Consider the following 15016-nt stretch of genomic DNA (forward strand, 5'->3'; position numbering starts at 1 on the left):
ATGTTTGATTTGGGACAAATTATTTAAATATTTCATGATTTCTTAATTTGCAGCATAGAAAAATGTTACCTACCTTACCACATAAAATTTTTGTGTTAAGAAGGTTTTTAAGGGTTCCATAAATTATCAATTATTTCAAATATATTCATTTTGGCACAGTTTTAGTGCAATCAAAATGTGGACAGTCACAAGAAGATTTTTGATTGTAAATGAGTAGGGAATCAATTAAAACAGTGTTCTAGAAGAACTGTAGTCTTGAATTTTAGACTCTTAGACCACAAACGAACCTGGAAAAATCACACATAAACTGTACAAAATTAGATAATATGGGCTTCAAGCGAAAACAACAGCAAGCTCTCTTTCGGTATGAAAACTCTACTTTTTTTTTTTTTTTTTTTAAAGAGCCAGTGCTTGTTTTCTTGTCTCTAAAATGTGGATGGTTACACTGTATCTGCTTACCAAATTCATAGAATTCTTGTGAAAATTAAATGGATTAATTTATGCTAGAGAAATCTGTAAATTATAAATCTCTGTACAATAATTTTTCAAAATATGGTATGCAGATAATTTTTGGGGGGGGTGACAAAATTTTTATGTTTTAATGATTACATATCTATATTTACTTCTTGTTTATGATGAGTGATATGCTACTTTTATTGTAGCTTCCTTTGAAATTAATGTATGGAGGTAAAAATGTGGGTCAACTTAAAATTACTAATACTATAGGTAAAATGTGGATATGACAAAAATCGTGATGATGGTATGTGCACAAGTGAAGTTCAGAAAACATTGCATTGTGAAGATATAAATTTGATTTAGATTTTCTTATTTTAGTATATGATTCTCAACTGGCATTGTTTAATTTGCTGTGGTTGCAAACATATTGTGTTAAAACGAGACATATGGAGCTCTTTTACAGCAAAAGAAGAAAGAAATGAAGAAACAGATGCCTGAAGCATTTGGGAAAGTAACTCCACTGCAGCTGAAATACTGGATGTTGCAGGGTCCATTGTCCCAAGTTAGTTAGTATATGTTGCATTGATTTCATTGAAAGAAGAAAAACAACGATAGTTAGAGGACTGAAAAGTATACTTCTAGAGAGAGAGGGCCTGCAACATTTCTGAGAAATTAACTTTAGTTCACATTACCTTAAAAATTACTCTGGAGAAGTGTGATTTCTATGATGAGCACATCCTACTGCATGTCAGATCTGACTTCCCAGACCTGCCAGCCCAGTGAGACACTAAAGCTGCTTGAATTAAGTACAAGTAGCAAATAGGACGTGGGTTGGCCTTTGGGAAACCACTTCTGTGTTTACAACCTAATGCTACTGGAATTCTGATTGAACCTTCATGACTTTAGGTGACAAAGGCATACCAAACTCAGGCTGGGAGGAAATGAGTTGGGTCAGTGGTGCCCATCTTCCTCAATGATCTACAAAGCAAAAATGTCATGCCATACCCCAGCAACAAGCTCACCTTCAAACTTCCTCTGATTCCTTTCCTAGTCTGCCCAGTAGACTGTTCCAAGAGAAGAAGTCCCTTCTCCAGGGCACCTGTACATTTTCCCCTCTTGTTGCCTTAAACCTGGGTTCTGCCTGAAAAGAATGCATTTTTTTCCCCTCATCCAATTTCATGCCTTTACTTAGGAGTGCAAAAGCAAGCTACTGCATTGGAAATTGAGGAATTGATTCCCAGAGTCTCACAAAGCCCTGAAGCAGAGCAGTTCCAGTCTCTACCCTTCATTTAGGATATTGGTGCTTCCTGGTTTCTAGTTCCTGCCTGTATGACTACTGCTGATTTCTTATGTCTCTGCAAATTCCGGCGACTAAGGAATTGCTTATGCAGCAGTTCAGAGGCAAGATGGAGTATCTCTTTCCATTATTTATTTAAAAAATTCTTTGAAGGCTGCCATTGAACCTCAGCAGGGAAGTTAGGATTTTTCACCCACACATAGTGATTTTATTCCTCTGAAGCCTTATATGAATTATTAAGCTTTTAAGAAAAGAGAGCAAATAGAGTTTTGCAAGGTAATCAAAAGCAAATATGCTAATTTGGGTCTATAGGACAGTATTTTTATCAGAAGGAACATTAAGGTTAGCTCTGTTATTCATCTAAATTAAAGAAATCAAGAAAAAGAACAAGACTAGCAAATTACCTTTACTCGTGGTCGAAATTAGCCCTATCTTGGACTCTTTCTTAATAGTCTTTCTCAGCATAAAACCTAGTTACTAGGATACGGCCGTGTGGCAGCATCTTTATTAGAAATTGTGTGGGAGAAAAAAAGGTCAGAGACTCATTTCCAATAACAGTTTGACAAGTAACACGAAGAAAAGGGCAGGAAGGAATTGAGGCTTGTGATGTTTTCTTATATCAAGATTTTGAGATAATAGCACTTATGTGAATAGGAAGTCTCCAGGAATACAGTTTATTAATCTCAGGGTTCAAAGAAAAAGACATGGTACCATATTATCATGAAAATTAAAACAAGCCTAAAAAGATACATAAATATCAGGTAAAGGACAAAAATATCATCATCTGTCACTGTTAAAATTTTTTTAAATCTTTAGCTATATCCAAAAATCTTATAATTATATTGATAGAAGTCACATCTTCAATTACCATAATTGGTCAATAGTCAATAGTTAAAGGGCGTAAGCATTACAGAAAACTTTATAAGACCCAGGTGGGTCTCCTAAATCCCACAAAAAGGTCATTATCCCTCTCTGTACTGGTAGATCTTTGTATCAGAATAGAGATATATTTGTAAAATTTGTACTAATGAAAATTTCTTTGAGTTAAACTCCATCTTAGCATTGTCTTCTAATGAAATTAATGATATATTAATAAATTAGTAGGTTTTAATAATCAGAATTATGCCACTTTAGAGACATACTAATACATTTCCAAAATTCACATAAAGATGTCAAACCTCTATGGTTAAAAAGTCTAAGTTATTAACAATTTACTGTGTAACAAAGAAATCAAGACAATAAAAATACCTGACATTTCAGACACTCGGCCTTATCTCTCCTTTCCTGGGCTTCTCCCTATCTTGAGCATTGCTATTGCACACAAAGGCAGAAGGGGCCAGAACAGTGTTGTACAGTTTGGCTTCCAATATGCCTGGCATTGAAACTCAGGTCTGTACTAGCTTCCCAGCAATGGTTCTTAACCAGAGCGGAATGGCTGAAATGACAAACATAGGATTCAGAATCTAGATGGCAATAAATCTCATTGAGATTCAGGAGAAAGTTGAAATGCAATCTAAGGAATCTAAGGGATCCACTAAAATGATTCAAGAGATGAAAGACAAAAATAGCTATTTTAAGAAAGAACCATATGGATCTGATAGAGCTGAAAGACTCACTACAAGAATTTTATTATCTAATCCCAAGTATTAACAACAGGATAGACCAAGCTGTGGAAAGAATTTCAGAGCTCAAATACTGATGCTTTGAATCAACTCAGACAAAAATAAAGAAAAAAGAATAAATAAAAATGAACAAAACCTCTGAAAAATATAAGATTATGTAAAAAGACCAAACCTATGACTCATTGGTGTCCCTGAAAGAGAGGGAGAAACAGCAAGCAACTTGGAAAATATACTTGAGGATATTGTCCACAAAAATTTCCCCAATCTTGCTAGAGAAGTTGACATTTACATTCAAGAAATTCAGAGAACCCCTGAAAGATACAATACACAATGACCATCCCCAAGACACATAGTCATCAGACTCTCCAAGGCCAATGTGAAAGAAAAAATATTAAAGACAGTTAGAGAGAAGGTGCAGGTAACCTATAAAGGGAACCCCTTTAGGTTAACAGTGGACCTTTCAGCAGAAATCCAACAAGCCAGAAGAGATTGTGGGCCTATATTCAGCATCCTTAAAGAATTTCCAACCAAGAATTTTATAGCCAGTCAAGCTAAGCTTCATAAGCAAAGGAGAAATAAAATTATTTTTAGACAAGCAAATACTAAGGGAATTTGTTATCACGAGACCTACTTACAAGAGGTCCATAAGGAAGTGCTAAACATGGAAATGGAAGATCATTACCAACCAAAACAAAAGCACACTTAAGTACATAGACTATTGACACTATAAAGCAACTACACAATCAAGTCTACATAACGACAAGTTAACAACATGATGACAGCATCAAATCTACACATATCCATACTAACTTTGAACATAAAAGGGCTAAGTACTCCACTTAAAAGGCACAGAGTGACAAGTTGGATAAAGAAGCAAGACCCAACTTTATGCTGTTTTCAAGAGACCCATCTCACCTGCAGTGACAACCATAGGCTCAAAGTAAAGGGACAGAGAAAGATCTATCAAGAAAACAAAAAACAAAAAAGAGCAGGGGTTACTAGTCTTATTTCAGACAAAATAGACTTTAAATCAACAATGATCAAAAAGGACAAAGAAGGGCATTACATAATGATAAAGTGTTTAATTCAACAGGAAGACTTAACTATCCTAAATATATATGCACCCAACATAGGAGGACTCAAATTCATAAAATAAGAAGTTCGTAGAGACCTATGAAGGGGCTTAGATAACCATACAATAATAATGGGAGACTTCAAAACCCCACTGACAGTATTAGATCATCAGGGCACAAAACTAACAAAGATATTTGAGACCTAAACTCTACACTTGACCAAATGTATCTAATAGACATCTACAGAACACTCCACCCAACAGCAATAGAATATACATTCTTCTTATCTGTACATGGCACATATTCCAAAATCAACCACATGCTTGGCCATAAAGCAATTCTCAAAAAACTCAAAACAACCACACTCTCGGACCACAGCACAAAGAAAATAGAAATCAATACTGAGAGGAACTCTCAAAACCATACAATTACATGGAAATTAACCTCCTACTGAATGACTTTTGGGTAAACAATGAAATTAAGGCAGAAATCAAGAAATTCTTTGAAACTTTTATCAGTTTCAAAGATACAACATACCAGAATCTCTGGGACACAGCTAAAGGAGTGTTAAGAGAAAAACTTATAGCACTAAATGCACACATTAAAAAGTTAGTTAGAAAGATCTCAAATTAGCAACCTAACCTCACACCTAGAGGAGCTAGAAAAACAAAAGCAAACCAACCTCAAAGCTAGCAGAAAAACATAATGAAAATCAGAGCTGAAATGAATGAAATGGAAATGAGAAAAAACACACAAAAGAGAAACAAAACCAGAAGTGTCTTTTTTGAAAGAATAAATAAAATTGATTGATAGACAACTAGCTAGAATAATAAAGGAAAAAGGAGAAAAGCCAAATAGATACAATCAGAAATAATAAAGGGGACATTACCACTGACCCCACAGAAATACAAAATGCCCCTGAGACTATTACAAACACTTCTATACACACAAACTAGAAAACCTAGGAGAAATGGATAAATGCCTGGAAACATACAACATCCTAAGATTGAACTAGGAAGAAATTGAAATCCTGAACAGACCATTAATGGATTCAGAAATAGAATCAGTAATTAAAAAACCTACCAAACAGAAAAAGCCCTGGACCAGACATATTCACAGCTGAATCCTACCAGATGCATAAAGAAGAGCTGGTACCATTCCTACAAAACCTAGTCCAAAAACTGAGGAGGAGGGACTCTAACTCATCGTATGAGACCAGCATCATTCTGATACCCAAACCTATCAGAGACACAATGAAAAAAAGAAACTTCAGGCCAATATCCCTGATGAACATAGATGCCAAATCCTGAACAAAATACTAACAAACTGAATCCAGCAGCACATCTAAAAGCTAATCCACCATGATCAAGTGGTGGATTCCTTTTGGGATTCAAGGTTGGTTCAACATACACAAATTAATCAATGTGATTCATCACATAAACAGAACTAAAAACAAAAACCATGTGATTATCTTAATAGATGTGGAAAAGGCTTTTGAGAAAATTCAACATGCCATCATTTTAAAAACCCTCAACAAACTAAGCATCAAAGGAACATATCTCAAATTAAGAGTCATGTTTGACAAACCCACAGCCAACATATACTGAGTGCACAAAATCTGAAAGAATTCCTCTTGAGAACCGAAGCAAGACAAGGATGCCCACTCTTACTACTCCTATTCCACATAGTACTGGAAGTCCTACCACAACAATCAGGCAAGAAAGAGGTATAAAAGGCATCAAAATAGGAAGAGGGAAGTTAAACTACCTCTCTTCACAGATTATATGATTCTTTACCTAGAAAACCCCATATCTCTGCCCAAAAGCTCCTATACTATAGCTATCTGATAAACAACTTCAGCAAAGTTTCAGGATATAAAATCAATGTACAAAACTCAGTAGCATTTCTATACATCAGTAACTTCCAAGCCAAATAAAGAACATAATCCCATTCACAATAACCACAAAAAGAATAAAATACCCAGGAATACTAACCAGGGAGGTGAAAGATCTCTGTGATGAGAATTACAAAACACTGCTCAAAGGAATCAGAGATGGCACAAGCAAATGGAAAATCATTCCATGTTCATGGATAGGAAGAATCAATATTGTTAAAATGGCCATACTACTCAAAGCAATTTACATATTCAGTGCTATTCCAATCAAATTAACAGTGGCATTTTTTCACATAATTAGAAAAAAACTATTCTAAAATTCATATGGAATTTTAAAAAAGTCTGAATAGCCAATACAATCCTCAGCTGAAAGAATAAAGCCAGAGCCATCACATTACCTGACTTTACTATAAGGCTACAGTAACCAAAATATTATGGTACTGGTACAAAAACAGACACATAAACCAATGGAACAGGTTAGAGAACCCTGAAATAAAGCTGCACACCTACAACCATATGATATTCAGCAAAGCTGACAACAACAAGCTCTGGGGATAGGACTCCCTATTCAACAAATGGTGCAGGGATAACTGGCTAGCCATATGTAGAAGATTGAAACTAGGCCATTTACTTTCACCATATTAAAAACTCAACTCAAGATGGATTAAAGATATAAATGTAAAACCTAAAGCTATAAAAACTGTACAAGAAAACCTGGGAAGTACCATTCTGGACATGAACCCTGGCAAAGATTCCATAGTGAAGACTTCAAAATCAATCGCAAGAAAACTAAAAATTGACAAGTGGCACCTAATTGAAGAACTTCTGCACAGCAAAAGAAACTATCAACAGAGAAAACAGACAACCTACAGAATGGGAGAAAATATTTGCAAACGGTGTACCCAACAAAGGTCTAATATCCAGATTCTAGAAGGAACATAAATCAACAAGAAAGCACAAACAATCCCATTAAAAAAAATGGGCAAAGGGCATGAAAAGACACTTCTCAAAAGAAGACATATATAAAGCGGCCAACAAGCATCTGAAAAAAATGCTCAACATCATTAATCATTAGAGAAATGCAAATCAAAACCCCAATGAGATATCATCTCACACCAGTCAGAATGCCTATTATTAAGTAAAAAAAAAATATGCTGGTGAGATTGTGGAGAAAAGGAACGCTTATAGACTGCTGGTGGGAATGTAAATTAGTTCAGCCACTGTGAAAAGAAGTTTGGAGATTTCTCAAAGAACTGAGAACTAGCATTCAACTTGGCAATCCCTTTATTGGGTATATACCCAAAGGAATATAAATCATTCCACCATAAAGATACATGCGCATGTATGGTTCACTGGAGCACTACTTACAATAGCAAAACCATGGAGTCAACTTAAATGTCCAAAAGTGGTGGACTTGATAAAGAAAATGTGATACATATATACTGTGGAATACTATGCAGCCATAAATAAGAATTAAATCATATCTTTTGCAGTAACATGCATGAAGCTGCAGGCCATTATTCTAAGCTAATTAACGCAGGAGCAGAAAACCAAATACTGCATGTTGTCACTTGTAAGTGAGAGCTAAACATTGACTACATGGACACAAAGAAGGGAAAAATAGACACTAGGGCTTACTTGAGGGTGGAGGGTGGGAAGAAGAGATAGGAGATTAAAAAATCTACCTGTGAGGTACCATGCACATTACCTGGGTGACAAAATGATCTGTAGGCCAAACCCCCCGACATGAAATTCACTCATGTAACAAACCTGCATATGTACACCCTGTTCATATAAATAACTTGGAAGAAAAAACATACAGGTAAATATTATTTACAACTGTAACTCAGGTCCACCAATTTATTAGCTGTGCGACCTTGGGAGGATCACATAACTCTTCTGAGGCTCAGTTTGTTCAACTGTAAAATTGATTGAACAGTTTTCAGGCTCATTATGACAATGAATGAGATTCTGTATTTAAGTGGTAGGTATTTAATTAATATTAGCTGTTACCAACACTATTATTACTACAGTTTTGGGAAGGAGCCAGCAAGAACAGTCCTCTTCCCTGACTAAAGGTGGAACCAACTGAGGAAAAGACTTCTTTGTCTATTTCTAATGATTCCTCTGTAAATAAAATGTACCAAACCAGTCACCAACACAGCTGGACAGGGACAAGACTCTTACCTTGGAAAGAGGATAGGGATAGAGTAGAACATACCATCCCACTAGACAGGGATGCTTCAGAAGCGAGAGCCCAGAGGACATGAGTCATGCATTCACAGATGCTTCTAAACTCACCTATTCCTTCTACCCTGGAGGTGTGAACAAGGGGGATGAGAAAAGCTGAAATCCCTCCAGGTGGAAACACAAGAGGTAGGGGCATTGAGATTTCTCCCTAAATATTATTATGAGCTTGATGGCAATGATTTTAGGAAATTGATGATTTTATAGCTTAAAAATTTTATTACTACAATACTTGTATATTTATAATTTAGTGTGTGCATATATATATATTTATTTCCCATATATATATATATATAATTTCTCATTCCTTCTCCTTTGATATTTTTTCTACTGTGGTAAATTGAACTATTTGACTCCCAATTATTACCTTTTTCCCACTAAAAAATTACATGTTGACTGGGTGCAGTGGCTCACACCTATAATCCCAGAACTTTGGGAGGCCGAGATGGGTGGATCACGAGGTCAGGAGATCAAGGCCAGCCTGGCTAACGTGGTGAAACGCCGTCTCTACTAAAAATACAAAAAAATTAGCCGGGCGTGGTGGTGGGCACCTGTAGTCCCAGCTACTTGGGAGGCTGAGGCAGGAGAATGGCATGAATCCAGCAGGCAGAGCTTGCAGTGAGCCGAGATCGCACCACTGCACTCCAGTCTGGGCGACAGAGCGAGACTCCATCTCAGAAAAAGAAAAAAAAAATTCACGTTTACCCTTTGCCACAAATTTTGTATTACCTTCCCCATAGGTGAAGTATACTTTTCCATCCCATTAGCTTTGTCCATGGCCATTTGACGTGGGTTGGTCAGTGGAACGGTTGTAGATGTGAGGCAAGCGGCATCTGAACAGAAGCTTTAAATGAGCTTGTGTGATTTTTCTCCCTTTACCCTTAACATTTCCCTCTACCATGGGAACACCATGCCCTAGGCAGTGGCCACTCCTTAATTCTGGATCTTGGGACAAGTAGCCATACAAGGATGGCCCACTGGACCTAGTGCAGCCCAGTGAAGTCCATATCTGGTTACCTATGTAACCAACATGTCTGCAGCTGACCTGCATCACTCATGTAAAGGAATAAATATTGTAAGCTACTATAATTTTTGGATTGTAAGTAGCATAACACAATTGACTAAACAGTACACCATTTGTTCTTAACAGAGTCTTGACCAGACAGCTTGAAGGGTCATGATCTCAGATGAGAGGCAAGGAGAGCAGTCAAAGCTCAGGACTAGCTCATACAAAACCTGTGCAAGTGTGCTGTGTCCGTCCCACACCTAGTAACCTGTTCCTAGCATAATGGTGACAGCCAGGTTTCTCACTGAGACTATTAACACTTTTTGTGTTTGACAAGAGTAGGCAAGGTCAAACACTGGCAGGTGCTGAAGTGTTACATATACTGCCAGAAGCAGCGCCATTCATACATACATTCCAAAGGAGGGTTTTCTTAAAGTGAATCTCCTTAAGTTCTAGTAAGTGCATGCCAGTCACAGGTATACTAAATTGTCTTAGCCCTCTTGCATAATATAATGTAACATGTAAACATTACAAATGTGCAATTGCAAAGTGGATTATCACAAATAGACTAAATCTTATTACAATAAAACATTATAATGGAGTGCTTATGACCCTAAAGATTTCAAAAACCTAATAATGGCCAATTTATTTTGAGAAATATTAAAATAAAATTTGATGCTTTGTTGCTTTGTATAGTGGAATTTAACTAACTTTTTTTTTCCTTTTTGGGGGGCAATGTACAGCAGAGTGACTAAAGGTGCAGGCTTTTAATGAGCTAACAGCAGTCATTTCGAGTCCTGGCCACTCCATGTCCTAACTTTATATTCTTGGGCAAGCCACTTACACTGAGCGGTGTTTCACCTTCCCCATCTGCAAAGTAAGAAAAACAGAAACTTCCATAACAACGTTGTAATAAGGACTGTATGAGAGTATATATGGAAAGCATTTATCCCACTGCTAGAATATTGTAAGCACTAGATATTTGTAGACATATTTTTACTGTCATTCTTGCCATGAATATGTGTAAAGCACAAGCAACATTCAGTCTTTTTTAAAGTTTCAGCTTTTCATACTTCCAAATGATAAAATGTGCATAAAATTTTATCAAAAACCAGAATCCTCCTATCATAACAGGAAAAATATGGAGAAAGAGGAAATTCTGTTTTGTTTTGACAAAAGACAAGGCAATAATTTCCGTAAATATTCAACAACTGACATTGGAACATTTCACAATGTCACTGCAATTTAGTAATAATTATACTAGTTACACTGTATAGCACTTAATCTTTTTAAGATATTTTGCCAACTGCTTTTTTAATCCTCATAGCTATTTTATTATAGAAGTTATTTACATGTGTCATATCCTTGCTATCATTCTCTATCAAAATTAATGATGTTTTTACAAATAATCAATATTGAAAACTTCCACATCAGATACTATCAATGTTTTATATTTTTCTTCACACCTACTTCACTTTCTTCTAGAAGCTTGGATTTTTAATAAGAACAACCTAGATTTAAGCTAGCTCATTTCTTTAAAACTTTCTGTTATTCAATATAAATCATATAGAGAAAAATATGAAAATATTAATATGAATACTCACGTATGCACATCCAGATTTTTTATACTTAACATTTTTCCATGTTTGGCTTTTTAAAAAAACAAAAAACCAGAAATAAAGCTGAGGTCCTTTGTGTAACTTTCCTTCTTTTCTTTCTGCTATTCTCTAAATGCACCTGCTCTTCCTGAATTTGCTATAGTTTTTCATTCTTTTAAACTGCATGGAAATGTTACATATATTAATTATTATGATACAAATTCCATTTTTTCTCAATATCTTATTTGGAAATTTATTGACGTTCACTATTGTAGAGCTACACTGTCCATCTGAACTGTTATATAATATTCCTTTGAGCAAATGACAGTTCATCTATTTTCAGATTCATGTTTGTAACTGTTTGTTTGCAATTTAGCAGATACTGTTGTTTTTGCTCTTATACCCTTGGCACTCACTTCTCCAGACTGAAGGCTGCTTCCTGTGGACACCTGCAGCACTCTGCTGAAAGGTGTCTGTTCTGGCATGCTCAGAGCACACTCAGCTCACTTGCAGGGCAAGTTGAAATGCCAGAGAGACTGAAGCAGCTTTCATTCAATGATAGGCCGGGATTTGGTGGATAAATACCCTACCTGTTTTTACACCTATTGTGAGACAACTCTGAGGTATTTTCCCCACCAGTACTTGCCTCACATCCCATGGTGATAATTTGTTGATTCTGCACCCTTGGGTTTCCTGCCTTTTCCTATCTCATATCTCCACTTCCCCACTCATCCTTTTCTGAGATCACCTCCCAAATAAATTATAGGCATACCTTGGAAATATTATAAGTTTGGTTCCAGACCATCACAATAAAGCAAATATCACAATAAAGAGAGTCAAATGAATTGTTTGGCTTCCCAATGCATTTAAAAGTCATGCTTACACTATACTGTAATCTATTAAGTGTTGATTATTGATTATAAGACATAATCAATAGCATTATGTCTAAAAATAGACATACTTTAATTTAAAATACCTTATTGCAAAAAAAAAAAATGCTAACAATTATTGGAGCCTTCAGCAAGTAGTAATCTTTTTGTTGGTGGAGGATGTTGCCTCAATGTTGATGACTTCTGATGAGTAGGGTGGTGGTTACTGAAGGTTGGGGGTGGTGGGGGTTGTGGCAATTGCTTAAAAAAAGGCAACAATTGCGGCTGGGTGTGGTGGCTCACGCCTGTAATCCCAGCACTTTGGGAGGCCGAGGCGGGCAGATCACCAGGTCAGGAGATCGAGACCATCCTAGCTAATAGTGAAACCCTGTCTCTACTAAAAATACAAAAAAATTAACCGGGCGTGGTGGCGGGCGCCTGTAGTCCCCAGCTCCTTGGGTGGCTGAGCCAGGAAAATGGCGTGAACCCGGAAGGCGGAGCTTGCAGCGAGCGGAGATCGATCCACTGCACTCCAGCCTGGGCGACAGAGCAAGACTCCTTCTCAAAACAAACAAACAAACAAACAAAAAAGAGGCAACAATGAAGTTTTCCACATCAATTGACTCTTCTTTACATGGAAGATTTTTGTGTGGTATATGATACTATTTGACAGCATTTTATGCACAGTAGAACTTCTTTTACAATTGGATTCAGTCCTCTCAAAACTGGCTTCTGCTTTATCAACTAACTTTATGGAATAGTTTAAATCCTTGATTGTTATTTCAACAATATTCACAACATCTTCCCCAGATGCTATTCTTGATATTCTTGACATGCCATCTCAAGAAACCACTTTCTTTGCTCATCCATAAGAAGCAACTCCCAATTTGTTCAAGTTTTATCATGAGATTTCAGCAATTCAGATACATCTTCAGGATCCACTTCCAATTCTGGTTCTCTTGCTATTTCCACCACACCTGCAGTTACTTTCCCTACTGAAGTCTTGAACCCCTCAAAGTCATTCATGAGGGTTGGAATGAACTTCTTCCAAACTCCTGTTAATGTTTATATTTTGACCTCTTCCTGTGAATCATAAATGTTCCCTTTGGCATCTAGAATTGTGAATCCTTTTCAGAAGATTTTAACTGACTTTTCCCAGATCCACCAGAAGAATTACAATCTATGTCAGCTATGGTCTTACAAAATGTATTTCTTAAATAATAAGACTTGAAGTTGAAATTATGCTTGATCCATGGACTGCAGACAGATCTTGTGTTAGCAGGCATGAAAACAAGATCAATTTCTTTGTATATGTCTATCAGAACTCTTGGGCAACCAAGTGTATTGTCAATGAGCAGCAATATTCTGAAAGGAATTATTTTTTTCCAAGCATTAGATCTCAGCAATGGGCTTAAAATATTCAGTAAACCATGCTTTCAACAGATGTGCTGTCATCCAGGCTTTTGTCCATCTATAAAGCATGGTAGAGTAGAGTTAGCATAATTGTCAAGGGCAATAGGATTAGCAGAATGGTAAATGATCATTGGCTTCAACTTAAAGTCACCACCTGCATTAGACCCTAACAGGAGAGTTCATCTCCATTGAAAATCTGTTTAGTGTTGCAACCTGCAAGAATAACTTTAGCCTGATCTGAATAATTTGCTATAGCTTCTATATCAGCACTTGCTGCTTTACATTGCATTTTTTATGCTATGGAAACAGCTTCTTTCCTTAAACTTCATGAACCTCTGCTATGTCAAACTTTTCTTCTGCAACTTCTTGACCTCTCTCTACCTTGATAGAATTGAAGAGAAGTAGGGCCTTGCTCTGGATTAGGCTTTGGCTTAGGAGGATGTTGTGGTTGATTTGATCTTTTATTGACAACTAAAACTTTCTCCATATTAGTAATAAGGTTGTTTCACTTTTTTATTATTTGTGTGTTTACTGGAATAGCCCTTTTAATTTTATTCCAGAAATTTTCCTTTGTATTCATAACTTGGCTGTTTGGTGCAGGAGGCTCAGTTTTCAGTCTACTTTGGCTTTTGGCATACCTTCCTCAAAACTAAGCTTAATCCTTTCTAGATTTTTATTCAAAGTGAGAGATGTGCAACCCTTTCTTCTTCTTGAACACTTTCTTGAACACTTGAGACCATTGCAGGGTTATTAATTGGCCTAATTTCAACATTGTTGTGTCTCAGGGATTACAGAGGCCCAAGGAGAGGGAGATGAGGGAATGGTTGGTTGGTATAGCAATCAGAATATATACAACCTTTATTAATTAAGTTTGCTGTATAATATGGGCACCATTAATGGGACCCAAAAACACTTACAACAATAACATCAAAGATCACTTATCACAAATCACTATAAAAAATAATAATGCAAACGTTTGAAAATTATAAGAATTACCAAAATATGTCACAGAGACACAAAGTGAGCATACATTGGTGGGAAAAATGATGCTGATGGACTTGCTTGACGCAAAGTCAAATTTGAAGCCCAGGGATCAGTGGAATTTGAAATACAGGAGTCAAAATCCAGCCTGCCACCTGTTTTGTAAAGCCAGTGAGCTAAGAATGGATTTTATATTTTTAAAAGATTGAAAAGAAGACTAATTATCTTTGTTTTTTGCCACTATAATAAAATAGCATAGACTGAGTAACTTATAATGAGCAGGAATTTATTTGGCTCATGGTTCTGGAGGCTGGGAAGCCCAAAATCAAGAGCCACATCTGGCGAGGGCCTTCTTACTGTATCATAACATGGAGGAAGACATCACACTGAGAGGGAGCAAGAGACAGCCAAACTCGCTTTTATGACAAACCTACTCTTGTGATAATAAATGCACTCCAATGATAGCAACATTAATCCATTCATGAAGGCAGAGCCCTCATTACCTAATCACTTTTTAAAGGTCCCACTTCTCAACACTTTTGCAATGGGGATTAAATTTC

General features: G+C 36.5%; 1 long non-coding RNA gene across 3 annotated transcripts in view; it reads right to left on the reverse strand.

The window, feature by feature from the left end:
• Positions 1-1849: 1849 nt before the first annotated feature.
• LOC104002012 (uncharacterized) overlaps positions 1850-15016 on the reverse strand; it is a 171519-nt gene continuing 158352 nt past the window's right edge. For all 3 annotated transcript variants that reach the window (XR_010150910.1, XR_010150909.1, XR_010150911.1), the window contains one exon: positions 1850-13533. This is a non-coding gene — a long non-coding RNA (uncharacterized LOC104002012). The remainder of the gene's footprint in view (positions 13534-15016) is intronic.

Source organism: Pan troglodytes, chromosome 15 (genome assembly GCF_028858775.2).
Source record: "Pan troglodytes isolate AG18354 chromosome 15, NHGRI_mPanTro3-v2.0_pri, whole genome shotgun sequence".
Lineage (NCBI taxonomy): Eukaryota > Metazoa > Chordata > Mammalia > Primates > Hominidae > Pan > Pan troglodytes.